Here is a 17655-nt window from a genome sequence, read left to right as displayed (position 1 = left end):
TTTAAAAAAAAAAAAAGGGAAATAAAAGGTATACATTTGTTATGGAGACATAAAACTCTCTGCTTACAGATCACATAATCATCTATGTAGGAAAAAAGTCAACAAAAAAACCTCTTGGAACTAATAAATAATGATAGTAAGATTGTAGGTTATTAAGTTAATACACAAAAAATACAAAAGTCAATCACTCTACTATAACCCAGCAATGAACAAGTGGAATTTTTGAAATAAAAAAGACAATGCCATTACATTAGTAACCAACTCAAATTAAATACTTAGGTATAAACATAACAAAATATGTGCAAAATCTATATGAAGGAAACTACAAAATTTTGATGAAAGAAATGGAAGCACAAAATACATGGAGTGATAATCCATGTTCATGGATAGAAAGATTCAATATTGTCAAGATGTCAGTTGTTCCCAACTTGAGCTACAGATTCAATGCAATCCCAATCAAAATCCCAGTCAGTTCTTTGTGGATAGCAACAAACTGATTCTAAAGTTTGTATGAGAGGCAGAAGTCTCAAACAGTCATCACAATATTAAAGAGGAAGAACAAAGTTGGGGGACAGTGACATTACTCAACCTCAAGACTAAATATAAAGATATAATAATCAAGACAACAAGGTATTAGTGAAAGAATAGAAATATAAGTCAATGGAACACAATAGAAAACCCAGAAATAGACCCCCATAAAATCAGTCAACTGATCCTCAAGAAAGGAGCAAATACAATAAAACAAAGATAGGTTTTTGCTTTTGTTTTTTTAACAAATTGTTTCGAATTAACTGGACACCCACAAGCAAAAAAATGAATCTAGACACAGAACTTACACCACCCACAAAAATTAACCTAAAATGAATCACAGACTTAATGCTGAACAAAAAACTATAAAACTCCTGGAAGATAACTTGAGAAACTCTAGGTGGACCTTGGGTATGATGTTGACTCTTTAGATCTAACACTGAAGGCATGATTCATGAAGGAAGGAATTAAAAAGCTGACTTCATTGAAGTTAAGATAATTTGCTCTGTAAACATCAGATACCTATCTGATAAAAGACTATTACCTAAAACATACAAAGAACTCTTAAAACTCAATGATAAGGGAGTAAACAACTCAATTAATAAATATACCAAAGAATATATCAGACACCTCACAAAGAAGATACACAATGGCAAATAAGCATATGAGAAGATGCTCCATATCATATATCACCAAGTAAATGCAAACTAAGACAACTGAGATTCCACCGATCGGACCACACACCTATCAGAAAGGTCAAAATAAGAACAATGACATCACCAACAGCTGATGAGGATGTGGAGCAGCAGGAATTCTCATTTATTACTGGTGGCAATACAAAATAGTAGTTACTTCAGAAAGCAGTTTGGACGTTTCTTGGAAAACTAAACATACATACTGTTATCATAAAATCCAGTAATCATGCCCCTCAGTATTTACCTAAAGGAACTGAAAACTCACATCCACATAAAAACCTACCCATGGATATTTAAAGCAGCCTTATTCAAAATTGGCAAGCCTGGAGGCTACCAAGGGATGCCTGGGTGGCTCAGTTCGTTAGATGACTGCCTTTGGGCTCAGGTCATGATCCCAGGGTCTTGGGATCAAGTCTCGCATCAGGCTCCTTGCTCAGTAGGGAGCCTCCTTCTTCCTCTCCCTCTCTGCCTGCCACTCCCTCCTGCTTGTGTGCTCTCTCTCTGTCAAATAAATAAATAAAATCTTTAAAAAAACAATCCAGAGAGGAAACACAGAAGACGGTGAAAATTGGTGCATATACTCTCAAACCTTGAGTTGGATATAGATTTTTCTAACTATAGTATCATGGTTCCAAAAGACTGCCCATGAAACCTTAGATTGGGACAGTGAGGTTTACAGCATAAGTAAGCTATAGGGAATGTGGATGTTTCCCTATTGAATCTCTGTATGACGGGGGCTGCAGGACTGGAGAAAGTACCATACCCATCTACTATTTTTACTGGCTCTAGAGTGATCTCCCAGCTGAGGGCACTGTGGGGGAAAATTTTAGGGAAGCCATGACTATTACATCATAGCACAGAATTAGAGGTTTGAATTAAACTTGAGAGCAAATGGAACAGGCTGGGTGAGACAACGTGCTCTACACAAGACCCTGGGACTGCAGACTGCCCCACTACACCAAATCCTGTCATTTCACATTGTTGACCCCCATCAAGAATGGAAAAAAAAAATGAAAAATTGGCTTATGGACTAGAGACATACGTTCGAGGCCAGGGGACAGGCTAATGGTAGTGGAAGATAGGAATAATTATCAGGCAAGGAAAAATTCAGAACAAACAAATGCACAGGAGCCCGTCTAGAATAAATTCCTTGATAATAAAAGATAGCCCAGCACAGAATAAATCAAAGTAACTCAGAAAGGGAAACAGTAATGAAAGGACTGTTTTGAGCACTGATTTCATTTAAATATGAAAATATAAAATTTGACATACTAATAAAAATGTGACAAAAAGCTAAAATGAGGAAAGGGAATTGGAAGGATCCTTCACTTTATTTTTATTTTGTTAACATGCAGCAAAAATTGACTTGTGGGGGGGGGAGGATGTGTTACAAGTGTACAGTGTTCATAAAGAGAATCCTCTTCTATATTTTATTTTACTACTAATGTGTTTTCTCTAGGCAACCGAGAGGTTGCCAGAAAAGCAAAATCCAGTTAATCAGTAATTCCAGCATGCACTGACCGGGAGACTTCTCAGGTAATGATTTGGTATTTATTTATTTCTGATAACTGTGATTTTGAGTATACTTTAGTTCACTTCTGGGGAAAGGTCTCACAGTTCTCTTTTGCTATTTCTTTTATGAGTGCAATGTTTTGAATATAGGGACAAATAGAACAACGACATTATTTTCCACTGTTTGTTTTTCTGAGACTTTAGGTAAAATGACCTATTAAGTACTATGAATGAAAAATAGTTACATAGTTGGTTTAGAGTTCTGCATTCTGTGTGCAGGGAATTCAAATATACTTCTAACACCTAGAATTATTCCCCGAGGCACAATCTTTTACATGGATTTATTACCAAAAGGTTCTATTTGTGCAAAGTCTTATTATCATATGTGTATATTCAATAAACTTGGAGTACAAATAGCTTCCAGCTAATAATTACCTACACAAATTGTTCGTATAGCTATTCTCTTTTAATGCCAAATTCTATATAGAAGTCGCTTTCTCTATTACTGTAAATTCTAACAACTTTTAACTTATGCTATTCATGGTCTTGGAACTTTTTTAAAAATATGAAATAAAAATATATTAGCAATTTAATAAGATCACAAAATTTAGTTCCACCCATTCTCTCAAGTCTTAAACTTTTCAGTGGTGTGGCTACCCATGGTCTTAAGACTAATACAAATGTAAGTTATATAAGTCACTTGGAGAGGGAGACAGAGGAACAATCATACAAAAGCTTTTATTTCCTTTATTTTAAGATAATTAAGACTTTTAAAGAACCAACTCCCTCCCCATAATAATTTATTTTTTTCCTTATTAAAAGAATGCCAAATTCAAGCAGATTATCAATATTTGCCTAAATATGAGCTGAAGATGAATTATTACTTTTTCTGAGGAGTTCCTATTATTGTGACATTTAGCCTCCTGACAATATTTACTAGCAGTATCAAGAGACCAGTTCTTTCAGATTTTTCAGAAACTCTAATCTTTTCCTCTTATAATTTATAATGACTCATAAACTATCTTATGAAATATAAGAGGAAAAAACTCTTAATATTTGTATCTTGGTTTATTGCATTTTTAAAAAGATTTTATTTATTTATTCATGATAGAAAGAGAGATGCAGAGGGAGAAGCAGTCTTCCTACTGAGCAAGGAGCCCAGTGTGGGACCCGATCCCAGGATCCTGGAATCATGACCTGAGCCAAAGGCAGATGCTTAACCATCTGAGCCACCGAGGCACCCCTGGTTTATTGTATCTTAAGACACAAGAAGGTTGGGGCACCTGGGTGGCTCAGTGGGTTAAAGCCTCTGCCTTCAGCAAAGGGCATGATCCCAGGGTCCTGGGATCGAGCCCCACATCGGGCTCTCTGCTCAGCGGGGAGACTGCTTCCTCCTCTCTCTCTCTGCCTGCCTCTCTGCCTACTTATGATCTCTGTCTGTCAAATAAATAAATAAAATCTTTAAAAAAAAAAAAAAGACACAAGAGGGTCTAGAAGGTTTTTTTTTTTTTTTTTTAAATTATTATTACATTTCAAGAAGTACCAGCTGGTTATGTGAAAGGTATGTCTTCTATACAACCCTAAATGTTATCTTAGGACTGTGCAGAGTATTTTTACAGGGACCCGAGTACAAATATTATATCACATAATTTAATGGTGGGAGAAATATTTTAAATGGTTATTTCGAAACCCTTTTTTTTTGTTCTGAAGAGTAACTCATTACAGATTTCACAAGTATTTTTAATTGAACCTCTTTTACTTTGTGCTTCATATAGAATCAACCCTCACTTTACCAATTAAACAGAAAGCTTTATTTTTTTGATAGTTGTAGATGTAAGGTACTGCGTGTTAGGGACCTACTTCTAATACCTAAGCACCAACGGTGCTTGCCCACCTTCCAGGCAATGCACAGCTGAGGATCACACTGGATCCCAAATTGTGCTTGGATCCATTCCACACAGCACGCTGCGGTGTCTGTTACGTGGTTGGTTTTACAGGCAAACACCATAGGGTACCTTGTCTCCTACACTGCCTACAAATATCTTTTAAGGATTTCTCTCCTTAGATGTTTAAATATAACTTACAGAGTATTGTGGAATGCTGAAAGATGTTTAGATATGTTGGAGAGGACACATTCTTAATGGCCTGAACAACTTTCAAACATGCTAGCTCAGTTCCATACAATAATGATGATGATCTCATTGGCTGCATGGTTGGCTTAAAAATCACAACATATTTTTACCCAATTTTTATTTTGAGAAAGATCTAACCTGCAGACAAGGAGCAGTCCTATCATGTCTGCTCTCCACTCTTTACCCAAATTAAACAATTGTTAACATTGGCCACATTTGGTCCTCTCCCTTTCCAGCACTTTTAAAACAGTAACTTTGCTCAAGCACTTCAAAGGAAGCTGCAGGGATCATGAGATTTCACCTGTAGATAATTTCAAGTATATCCTTCCCGCCTAAAAGACATTCTCCTACACAGCTCCAATATGATTATCACACCTAGGAAATGTATCGTGGATACATAGCTTCCCGCCATTCACAGTCTAATCAAGAAGGATGTCTTGCAGTTACTTGTCATCTCTCCCAGTCTCCTTTGATCCTGAACAATCTTCTAGCTTGTGTGTGTGTGTGCGTGCGTGTGTGGGTGTGAGACCCTGACATTTTTGAAGTGTCCAGGTTGGTTATATTAAAGAATGTCCACCAATTTGGAGTTGTCAGATTGGTGCCTTTTAATTAGATGTAGGTGAAACATTTTTGGCATTATAACCTTCAAAGGGGATTACGTATCCTATTTCATGTGTGTATCATGTCAAGAGGTACATGACGTCAATTTGTCACTCCCGTGGTGATGTCAAGTGTGATTACTTGGTTAAGCTGGTGTCTGCCAGATTTCTTCCTGGAAATGTATCTTCCCCACTTCGTAGTTAATAAGCAATCTGTGAAATGCCATTTAGAGATAGCATGGATATCGTGTCCCCAAAAACCATTCACCCAGGGCTGGATTATTCTTTGATTACTCTTGTAACAGTGTTGCAAAAAGGTGACTTTATAATTCCATCATTTTTTAAATGTATTTTCCAGCAAAACAGAGCTTTTCCTTCTACCCACCACCATCTGTACACTACACACACACTATACATTCATGATTCTTTTCATATTCAGTGTGCTCTAATCCATTACATACATTATTACTTTTTATGTTCAAATGGTCCCAATTTGGGCCTTGAAGCATGAGTCCTTTAAAACTGGCTCTTAACGTCCTTCCAATGTGTCTCCATCAATTTGGAGCAATTCCTTATTTTCTGGCACAAAGGGCTCGAGGCTTAACAGATTCTCCCCTTAACAAGTCAAAGCAAGAAGGCTTTAAATAAAAAGGAGACTTACTCAACTCAATTTTAATACAGCAACTGGAACTTAGGCACAAATATTAAAACAGCATCTAAATGCAGTAAGCGCCAAGTAAGTATGGAAGTTCTCTTCCTTAACTATTTTAGCCATAGTTTGAAGCCTCTGTGCAATGCTTAAAAATATGAACTTTTAGCTTACAACCTCAGCTTTTATCTTGCTCTCTTATTTTCATATATTTATTCTTATTTTAATTTTTGTTCTCCTTCATCTCATGGATGTACACACAGGACCATATGGTCAGGTAACCTCAAAAAGATTTTTTCTTTCTTCCAACACGATACAATCTTAGATCACTGTCTAATGTGAAAATATGCACAAATGGCACACCATAAAACTCTCATAAAGTGAAGCCTTTTAAAATTCCTGTAATTATCCAGAGATTTCATATGTCAGAGAATATAATATAAAGGAACACTTGAGCTTTTTGGTGGGGGGAGGGTAAGAAATTCAATAGACCAGCTGTACTTTCTAAGCAGATGTATCACTGAGCATGTCACCTCTGAATGAATCACTGATAGGGACAGAAACTGAAGAAAGAGGAGTGTGATATTTGGGGAGATGACAAAGAAAGAAAAGTGGGGTTTCAAAGCTTGCAAGGTTTTATTTATGTGTTTTCACTGGAATATGAGAGTGGGTTTGATGGATGTTTGTGTGTACACATGCGGGGTTAAAGAGAGTGATGATGAGTCAACATTTATTTAGTAAATACTTATTACACTCCCACTATGAGCAGGCACTGCAATATTTTCTAGAAAAATAAAGGCCATCAAAACTAAAGAGATCTCTACCTTAGCGGTTGATTAAATAATTACCCAAATAAATGTGAATGTGCAAATATCTGGGATGAGGGATACGGATGCATAAATATGGATATATTTATACATACAAATACACGTCTGTATATATTACAAGGATATCTGGCTCAGTCTACGGGGAAGAAATGGCTCGTTTGAGGAAATGGGATTTGGGTTAGTATTGGAGGAGCTAACTAGGAAGTAATTAGGCAATGTTTGGGTATGTGTATTCATGCATGTGGGGATGGCAAGAGCATGGTGAGTCAGAGCTACTAGAAGAAAGTCAGCCAGCTGAAGCAGGAGGGTAAGAGTGGGAATATCCAAGAGATGAGACAGGAGGAGACTAACATTGCTGAGTTGCAGAAAATCAGATGTACAGCTTTGGGCTCTACCAAGCAATGGTAACCCATGGAAGTGGTGTGTGTGGTTAAAGCAATGATAATATTTGCTAGCAGTATCAAGAGACCAGTTCTTTCAGATTTGATGATAATAATTACATTTGCCCTGGTGCATGGAATAGAAGGAAAACTATATCTGACGCCAGGAGACCAGTGATGGAGCCCCTGAGGTTTTCTACACAGCAGCATGTCAAAGCTTAGACTTGAGTGATGGCCAAAGATAGATTTGTAATACACTTAAAAAAAATGTATTATTGAAGTGTAATTGACATACAGCATTACATTAGTTTCAGGTGTCTGATTTATAACACACTTGACCCAATCAACGACTCGATGAAGGTTCTGTTATGGAGTGGAGGAGATGAAATGTCAAGGAAAAAATCCAGATGCAGAGCTGGGGAGTACTGGAGGTTGGGATGAGATGGGCAGGGATTGCAAGTTTGAACCTGTTTCATTTGATATTTAAGAAGAGAAGAATAAATGCCCAACACTTAGCTAGTTCTATAAGTGGGGAACTTAGAGGGACTTCTTGAGCTGTAAATATGTTTTATATATGTGCTCTGCATAAAATACATGCTAATAATTTCAAAGAATTCTAGTTGGATAGTATTCAGTGTAGATATGTTGGGAAAATTCAAGGTGAACCAAGTTCCAAGGTACTAGATAAACAATCTCTCCTACTTGGAAGCTCAGGAATTTGTAAATCCATTTCCATCCAAAGCGCTGTTATAATTCCCTGAACTGCAAAATCTGAAAATCTGACTTTGCTAGATTTTTTTTTTTTAGCAAGTCACAAAAGTGATAATGTAAATACAGGATTAATACCCGAAATATTTAACTATCAGTACAACTTGGGTTCTGGCCACAAATAACCAGTAGGACCATCCCAGTGTATCCAGCTGATTGCCAACCCTGTCACAGTAATGGAGTCTCATTCTCTAATGGTAAAAGTTCCTAATTGAAAATTAGAGTGCAAATATTAGAAAGTCAAATAATGTTAATGGTCACTGCTTTTAGTCCAATAATGTCCCTCATACATAAGAATTTTTTAATACATTGGGAAAACTGATTTTGGTGGGGGGAATAAATTACTCTCACTCTAATCTGTTCAAAGAAGGCTGTGGAAAAATCAAATTTATTTAGAGATATGTTTCTAAAAAAATCATGCCTGCCTTTCAATTTGGGCACTTCTTTTTTTAAAGTAATCAATGCCATCATTTTTGCAAATCTTCACAGACTGTATTTGCTTCAAGTAAGCTGTAACAATAAGTCACAGCTCTAACTCCCTCTGTGATAAAAAAGAAAACAGTAAAAATGACTACAAAACTAAGTGAGCCTTGAGCTTCTTGCTTCTGAAACTAATGGAAAAGCAAATATTGCATTTTTTATTTGAATTGAAGAAATTGTTTTCTTTGGTTTTCCCATTTTCACCTATTTCTAGAGCCTTCTGAAATTTCTTTCACTACACGGAGAGGGTATATTTTTCCTTTTCTTAACTACATTCTTTAGCATGTTAGATTTCAGTTAAGGTTAGCATTGAAGCAAAAAGGGGCACAATGAGGCTAGTAAATGGAAGAAGTAATATCTGTTTATTTGGCAAAAAGAAGAGGGGGTTTTCTGTTGTATGGTGGAGTTAACAGCACAGAGAGGGAGCAGGGCTTTGCTTTCACAATCTTTGCCTTTTTCCATACAAGAGGAAAAAGCCAAACAAGAAAAGGCATATTTCCAATAAAATTTCACTGCCTGCACAGATCTTTGTGCTCTCAAATGAAAGAAACTCCTTATTTTCCTTATCACCTCCACAATCACCACCCTCAATTTCATCTTCTCTCAATTCCCACTGCACCACTACACTCTTATTAGAAATTGTAACAAAAGAAGACCAAATAAAGTTAGAGGTCAATCTGAGGTTGAGCATCAGGTCATTCAATTGCCCAGGAAGCTTCCAGTAAGAATGAACAATATATACCAAAACAATCATAAATCAAATTGTGCTCTGTACAACGGCTGCATCCCCTTTGTAGGAAAAGCTATCTCTCATGATTGGGTAAACCATGCCCTCCTACATATAGAACCTTGTGGTTATGTCAAAATAACTGGTTATTCTCACTGTGTCATACACAGTCACTCACACACACACACACACACACACACCGTGACTCTTATCGTAACTGTTAAGAATTTACATGAAAAAGTCTCCTTCTTTAAAAAGACTAAGATATACAATGTTATAAAAGACATCTAAAATGGACCTGGAGTGGAAAATAATCTAAGAAAAAAAAAAAACAATTTTTACTTACAATTTAATAAGTTTAAGATACTTGCCGTCGCTAATACTGAAATGATATCTCACATAACTCTTAATTTTCAAGAGCCAGTCTTACATGATGGTCTGCCAGTCCAAATGTAAGAAGTGAAAATCTTTGAATTTCCCTCTCAATCCCCTCCTTGTTGCTAGGGTCCCACGTTCTCCTTTATGTTGCACCACCAGGTGGTCTTCAAACCCTCTAATCTCTCTGCAAATACTCCGTATTTTGCAAAGAGAAGAGATGTTGGAGAGCTTCTAGGGTGTCAACAGTACCCAGACCACTAAGAAAGACACCACAGTTGTCTATACCTTCCCTCCCAGCCCAACTCCTATATGTTAGCACAGGATGCATTTATTTTAAGCAATATAAAAAAAAATCTAATACAACAGTTTATTGGATGGGTAACACCTCTTGGCCTCTTCTGTGAGCATACTTCACAGCACTATTTTATGGTACAACAGCGAATATTGAACCAGTGCAGTTCTTTGTTTGCATAAACATGTCTCAAGGGCACTCAAAATACCATCTCAAACAATACCTTCTTTCCCACTTTTTCACTGCCTGAAACCACGTGTGTACATGTAACACACGCATACACACACATACATGCATATACACACATACATATGTGTGAGTGTGTGTATCGTCTCTGTCTCTATGAAAGGCTTTAGTGCCTTTTGGAGACATGCATCTAAACAAGGTTAAGGCCTGGGAGAACTAAGATACTAGCCAGCTTGCATATTAGTTTGTAGACACTCACAGTCACCCAGTAAAGAGGGATTTCTAGGAGAAATGAGGACCAGAAGAAGGAAACTTTTTTAAAGGGTCTTGTGACAGAAAAAAACCAGAACATGAGGTTGAGTTTGACGGTCAGAGAGTCTGTAATCCTAGTCCGCTGAAGGCAGGAGACTGGTGGACAAGCAGGACAGTCCTACTTTAAAAAAATAACAATCTTATTTATCTAGTCCTAGGGCTCCCCTCAAGGTCACACCGCCCTTGGAGAATATTTTGAGAGGGCTTGGCTACACTCTGTTCCCCAAATACCCCCCACAACATGCAGTGTCCTGATGAACTAAACTTACAGTAGATATCAAACTATGGAATCTCGTAGATAATTGCAATTAAGCATTTTATAAGAATTTCCACCAAAAGCCCCGAGACTGACAATTAAGGTTGTCGAGGTGAATAATTTAGTCATTCCATGCAGTCTATCTCCTAACTGTAGAATTGATAGATTATAATAGTAGAGGCAATATCAGCACCAAATCAATAATTTTCATTTTAGAAGTATTTTATCTGCTATTATTGACGATATGGTGGGTAACCTCCAGAATCCCTTGAAATAGAGTTCACACTAGTAACAGAATGAAAATGTTCCATAAAATAGGTTTGGAATTTTGGTGGAAGTATATTAATAGTATTTACTCCCTCATTTGCAAAATATCACACTTCCACGTTTTCTCCACTCTGACAATCTATAATTTGACTTGGCATATTTTCCCTGGAACGATTCCCATTATATTCTTCTTTATCACATACAAATAAATCTGGCTTGTAATTATCCTAACGTACTTTTAGTCTATCCTGTTCTTTCATTTTCCTGTACTTCTTGTATAGAATGTCTTCTGATCTTTTTGTCTTAACTCCACCTTTATTCATTATCTATTCATGCAAGCTTCTGTTTTTTTAGTATGTGCTCCCGTGACATCATCCCCAGACATTAGTACAGTTGTGAACTACAAATTAACTTTTATTTTACTGCTCCTTTTCATTACAGATATAATCGGTAACTAGATTATTGATGAATTGCATTTTAGGATATGAAGGGGTAAACACAAAATATTTGCTGTTAAAAAAAAAAAAAAAAGAGAGACTAAAAGGGTTGAGAATCACTGTTTGGTCCATGGGGACCACTCAGTGGATGACAGAAGACAGAAAAATCACGAGCATTCTGCATCTACCTCTGTACCATTCCGTTTGGTGGCTAGCATGTGGAGCTGAGGCCTTGATGGCCAGAAAGAGTTAACTCCCTTGCCTAAGCACCCAACTTAGCACACCGGGAGCTGAATGAGTCAGGAGATCAGGTTTCTGCTCTGCCACTAACTACCAGTGTGACCTTTAGCTGTTCACAGGGATCACTGTGGGTCCCCATTTCCTTAACGGTAAAATGAGGGCATTGGAATAAATTACTTTAAAGGTCCTTTCCATCTCTATAACAAGATGCATAATTTTGATTCTAAGACTTAGGCACTGATCAGAAGAAACTGATTTCTTTAACAAATGTGTATAAAATATATCCTGTAGGTCTCAAGCATACTTCCAACCACAATATTTCTTTTAAAATAGTCTAAAGCCCAAATCTTTAAAAAAAAAAAAAATGCCATGCCCTATAAAAAAATTTTTTTAAAGAAGTTTTTTCAAGAAAGAAGTACCCCTCCACTTGCAGTACGGGCACATTTATGATGAGGACATAGTGACCGCTCTGAAGGGAACGTCTACTTATCACCGTTCTGCTCACTGCTGAAAAAGTTGTAGTTTTACTTTTTGCTTTGAATTCTTTTTAAAAAAGGTTTTATTTATTTGAGAGCGAGAGAGCATGGGAGGAGAGAGGTCAGGAGGAGAAGCAGACTCCCTGCCGAGCAGGGAGCCTGATGTGGGACTCAATCCTGGGAGTCCAGGATCGTGATCTGAATTGAAGGCAGTTGCTTAACCAACTGAGCCACCCAGGCACCTCTTTGCTTTGAATTCTTGAAATATGAGTGATCTTATCTGCTTTCCCAATCATATATTTTTATAAGCTCTAACCTTCCTACAGGTTTCCCAGGAGTCCACAGAACTAACAATTCAACAAGATCTATAGACAACTGAACGGTGACTAGAAACGAGGTGTTGAACGACCAGCGCTACGGTGCGAATCAACTTCTTGTTCAAATAACTATTTCACCCACAACCAATTTTGCCCTAGAGCTTTTGAAAAACACAACAGAAATCTGTTAAACTGCCAGTCTTGTTGAATTTCAACTATTTTCTCTAACCAGGTCCACGGTAACAATACACACTTGACAGCTTCTCTTCAGTGAAATGTACTTCGATTTGGAGCTTAGGGACAGAGATCAAATGGACCAAACCCCTTATTTGGTGGCGTCTTGCTGTCTCTTCTTTAGAAAGTACCTGGGGAAGGCTGAGGATTATCACCTTAACACACACACATATGTATGCTTTAGAAAAATCTCATGCTTACAGATTCTTAGTATAAGATTTATCAATCAGAATATTCCTGTTCGGTGTTCAGGAGTAGTCCACTATCATTTAAAAAAAATATATTCATCACCTCTCTTACATGTGAAGTGGGATTGAATTTCTCAGATTTTGCTTGTAGGACTTTTATTTTTTCCAGGAACATGTCTAGTTCTTAAAACGAATTCATTAAGTAGGTATACAGTCGAGTCTTGATTATGTTTCTGTGAATGATATATATTCCACTGCAAAGTTCCCATACCAGCTTTGCTTATTTCTATCACCCAGCTCCTTTCTGGGCAGGCTGCCCATCTGTATCACCTTCCTATAAATTGGTTTTGGTGTCTGAGGTCTATAAGCTCATTTAAAAATTAACCTAAACAAAACAAAATAATTAGAAAGGCAACTTGCCCACAATAACAATGAAAATCTTTTTTAAACCAAACATGTAATACATTCCAGGGACAAAAACAAATGACTTTTTAAATAACCATGATTTTGGATTATCTTTGCCTCTATTCTTCTCATTAACATGAATAATTCAGAGTGCTTACTATACATAGTGAAACTGTTTCCCCTCAATAATTCATTTTTAGTATACAGAAAAATAAGATCTAACACATCCTTATGTATTTCCAAAGGTTTAAATTAGGCCTTTTTTTTCAAGGCAACCTAACTTTCAAAATTGTGTATAGTTTGGGCTCATTCCCTTCAGCCCTATCCTGGTAGTAAGTAGGGAGGATCTTAGGCTTTCAAAGCAAAAGCAGTACAGAACAGTGTACCAGGTCAGAAGGCAGAAACCTCACCTTTCTTTGGTTCTTGATATTCTGCCAGTACATACATATTATTTGCAAAGTGTGGGCAAGATTGCCAATATCGTTTTCCTTAAAAACATGGAAGTGTTTTGGAACATTATACCTAGACTGGGGTACAAAGGATTTCCCAGTGTTCTGGTTGCACTGAAGGAACAATATATTATTATGCAACTTAATTTTGAGTGAGAAAAATGTCCTAACATTCCAGTTGTAGCTACAGCAAATATCCCTAAATGTGAATGTTTTCTGGGATTGGGGAAGGGGAGGGGACCTCAAAACCCCAAATACTGCTCTAATGGTGACATAAACAAAATGAAGGGTGTGAATCTATCCACTGATTACATACAAACTCCTCCAAGTTCCCAAACACAAATATAAAGAATACTAGCTAGACATGTTACTCATATCCTTTGCAACATCAACAGCCAACATCTGTGGGAAACAAGCGGTATGTCTTCAATCTACTTCATCTGGGGTTTGGAATATTAAGTTAGCTTCCCATTTTGTAAATTCTTCCTGGGAGGAGGCCATATCCTTCTGGAACCACGCTAATTTTCTGGAGTCACGAGGCTGTTTAATGCACTGCTTCAGAGCACCAAATGCTACCCTTGTGGCCAAGAAGAAAGAGAAAGAATGTCATCAGGAGGAGCCTGAAGCTGTACAAATTCTCAGCTTCTGTTTGGTAACAAAAAGGTGAAGGGGAAAAAAAAAAAAAAAAAAAAGAGCAATTAGATTTCACTGGAGTATATACACCAGCCTTGGCCAAAGGCTTTCAAACTTTCTTGATTTCTTCTTTCACTGAAAATAAAAGGAGAGGAGCTTAACACAACAGTTGCCAAACCCAGGTCAACATCAGATATCACTGCAGTTTGGGGATAAAATTCATGGAAATGTAGGAAATGAGGATGTATGTTTTGATACCTGTGAAAATAAAAGATTGCGCTTTTAAGTGAGAGGGAGAGAACAGATGGTTGGTAATGATTTAAAACATTTATGGTTTTGGACTGTCACCAAGCCTCTGTATTAAAAAATATGGTATTTAGTCAGTACGTACCAACATCTATCTGCAAGGTGCTCATTTTCTAGAGGATGCTACTGTAATAAAGGAGATAAAACTCAAATGAGGCACAAGGAAAATTCTTCTTGCTTTCTCAGAATATTCAGTGTGTGCTATTTCTTACTGACCATATTCAATCAAAATGTTTTCTGTGTGATGAAAGGATTTTAATTTTTCCTTGATAACTAGTCAACTATGAGTGTCCAGGAATTGTATTCCTTTTGAATGCACGGGGTAGAACTGTAATTTTGTTCTGTATATTTCATTCACTTTGACTGAAGCTGTTAAAAATCCCTTAACCAATAATAAAATCTGGTAGTCCAGGGTAGTCCTGCACATGAAAAACAATAACATTCTCCTTATCCTCAATTTGGTAGACAGGCATATGGTGTTATAATTGTGTACTGGAATCGGCAGGTGCCAGACCACTGAATCAAGAAGACAGATAAATATTGAATATTGTCACCCTCTATTTTGGTGTGTATACGTGAGTGCAAAAGAGGCCAGTGTCCTTTAAACCCAGTGACACAGTGACAGTCCAGACAGAGCTGTATATAGAGAGACTGATGCAGTGTTTGGAGTTAAAGCGCTGAAAAATAAACACTGTAAATAATATTCTTAATTACTATAAAAACTGCTGCAGGGGAGTCTTATTAAACATCCCCAGTGTTTTGATTTGGTTCTGATAACACAATGGGGGGAAAGTCACGCAAACACGAACTCTATTATTTACTTGCCATCCCTTTCAAAACCCTGGGAACGATTCAGGAACAGTTTGCCTGTGGGAGGGAAGTTGGGGGTGGACCGCGGGGAGCAGCGGCTGAGGCTTCGCACCTGTGAACTTAGTTGGAAATAACTCCTGACAGGCATCAAAGAGAACACCTTGGAGCCCTCTAACAGAAATATGCTGACAGGCTGTTCAAGCGGGGCAGAAGGGGGAGCGGGTAACCATGCGAAAGTAACCGCAGCAGCGACCAAACAATCACGCCGTCCCTACTCTCCCCAACCCACTCCAGTCTTCCCCCCCGCATCACGCCTCCCAACCCCTCTGCTGGGGCCTGGTCCGTCCCGGCTCCGAGGCCCCTAACTTCCCTCCCACCTTGTCCTCAGCCCTCGCCGAAGCTTCCGCAAGGTCCCGATGCGAGAGAGGCACCGCTGCAGAGATGCTCCTCTTTCTGCCAAACAGGCCGGAGGACCGGATCAACCGGCATCGGAAACTCAATACTGTGCCCTGGGGTGCCCTCCTTCCAAGCCCCGCTTGCGCCAAGTGCGGACTCGCACCGGAATCCCGGGACTCCCGGGCGCCCCGCCGGGCCCGGGAACCCAGCGCAGGTAGCGAAGTTCCGCCGCGCGTCCTCCTCCCGCGCGCCCCTCCCGCGGCCCGTCCCCTCCACCTCCCCGACACGCCGCCCCTCCGAGCCGGTCCAATAAAGTGAACGGAAGTGGGTTCAAATATGGGGCGGGGGGAGAACGGAGGGAAAGACGGGGTCAAAAGGAAAAGAAAGATGCCTCCCCCATTCGACAGAGGCGAAGTACCTGAAAAGGTGAGGACGCACTCCCCCGCCCCTGCAGACCCCTCGACCGCGGCTGCTCCGCGCTCCCCGCACCCCTGGCCCCACGCCGGTGCGCTCACCTCGCGAGCGGCCGCCGGCTGGTCCCCCTTTTCCGGGAGCGGAGCTTCGCGGGAAACTTCCCCGCGCTCCGGGGCAAACTCGGTGGACTCCTCCCCGCCGCGGGCCGTCGGGGGCGCAAGGGCGGGCGCGGCGCGCCGGGAGCAGGGGCAGCGCGGAGCCCGGCGCTCGCCCTCGCCCGTCCGCCCGGCTGGCTGCGGCGCCGCCTCGGCTCGAGCCCGCTCCCGCTCGCGCTCGGTTCCCGCCGCGGCCGCCGCGCCCCCGCCCGCCCCGGCGGCTCCGCCTCCCGCTTTTATCTCCCCGGCCGCGCGCCGCCCGCCCCGCCGCCCGCTGCTCGCCCCGCCGCCCGCTGCTCCGCCGCCGCCGTCCTCCCGTCCCCCGACTTTCTGGCTTGTCCCCCGCCGGCCCCTCTGCCCTGTCTCCCGGCCCCGGCGCTGCGGAGGCTCGAGTGCCACCCAGTCCGGGTTTAGGAAGTAATTATCCTCGCCCTTTCCGGATTCCCCTTCCCCTCCTCACCTCCGCCCCGTCCCAGATTCCTTTCCCAGGTGTTCTAGAAACACCCGAAGCACACATCAATAGGTTAGTAGGTTATGGCAAACACGGACTCCAAAGCCTTAGAATTTCTTTTGCTTCACAGATACACCACACACACACACACACACACACACACACACACACACTCAGATGATGGTGGGTTAGTAGGTACAGTACAGGAGTGTGTGTCCAGGGTGGGTTCCTTAGAAGGTCTGTCTGTGTAAGGCAGGGCGTCCTTAAAAAAGATCAGAGTGACCATTCCCAATATTCCAGTCCTCTGAGATCTCTCAGGCCACGCATTTCAACGGTGAACAAGCTGAAGTTGGCAGTTCGCAAAGGGCTTTGCAAAGACCAAGATTAGGATGAATTTTCTTTTATCATTAAAGGAAACGAACCATGCACTGAGATTTTAAAAAGATTAAATCTTTAAAAGACGTAAATTTTAAGTACAAAAGTTGTGCTAGCAACAGTTTGACGGAACTAGAGCAAATAAAATGGACAAAACCCTTGACCAGGCAGTGGTTTAGGCAGTTTTTACGAACTAAAGAAAAACGTTTTAAAAGTAATAAGTGGCTAAGCCTACCCCACGGCTACATTAGAATGTATATTTTTTTCAAACTGAGCTCTTACCCAGTTTCTGCACTGAGTAGGTCTCATTCTTACCGATGGGGCTTAGAGATAACTTATGGAGGGGAGAAGGTCCGGGGAGGAAGGGCGGGTAGGGAATTT

General features: G+C 39.9%; 1 protein-coding gene across 1 annotated transcript in view; it reads right to left on the bottom strand.

Annotated features, from left to right (window-relative positions):
* CHST9 (carbohydrate sulfotransferase 9) overlaps positions 1-16596 on the bottom strand; it is a 233054-nt gene extending 216458 nt beyond the window's left edge. Inside the window, exon 1 of the mRNA XM_059139311.1 lies at positions 16395-16596. The gene's annotated coding sequence lies outside the window, so the exon portion shown is untranslated. The remainder of the gene's footprint in view (positions 1-16394) is intronic.
* Positions 16597-17655: the final 1059 nt, after the last annotated feature.

This window comes from Mustela lutreola, chromosome 11 (assembly GCF_030435805.1).
Source record: "Mustela lutreola isolate mMusLut2 chromosome 11, mMusLut2.pri, whole genome shotgun sequence".
Classification (NCBI taxonomy): domain Eukaryota; kingdom Metazoa; phylum Chordata; class Mammalia; order Carnivora; family Mustelidae; genus Mustela; species Mustela lutreola.
Note: the sequence above shows the minus strand (reverse complement) of the source record. Positions and strands in the feature narration are given on the sequence as shown.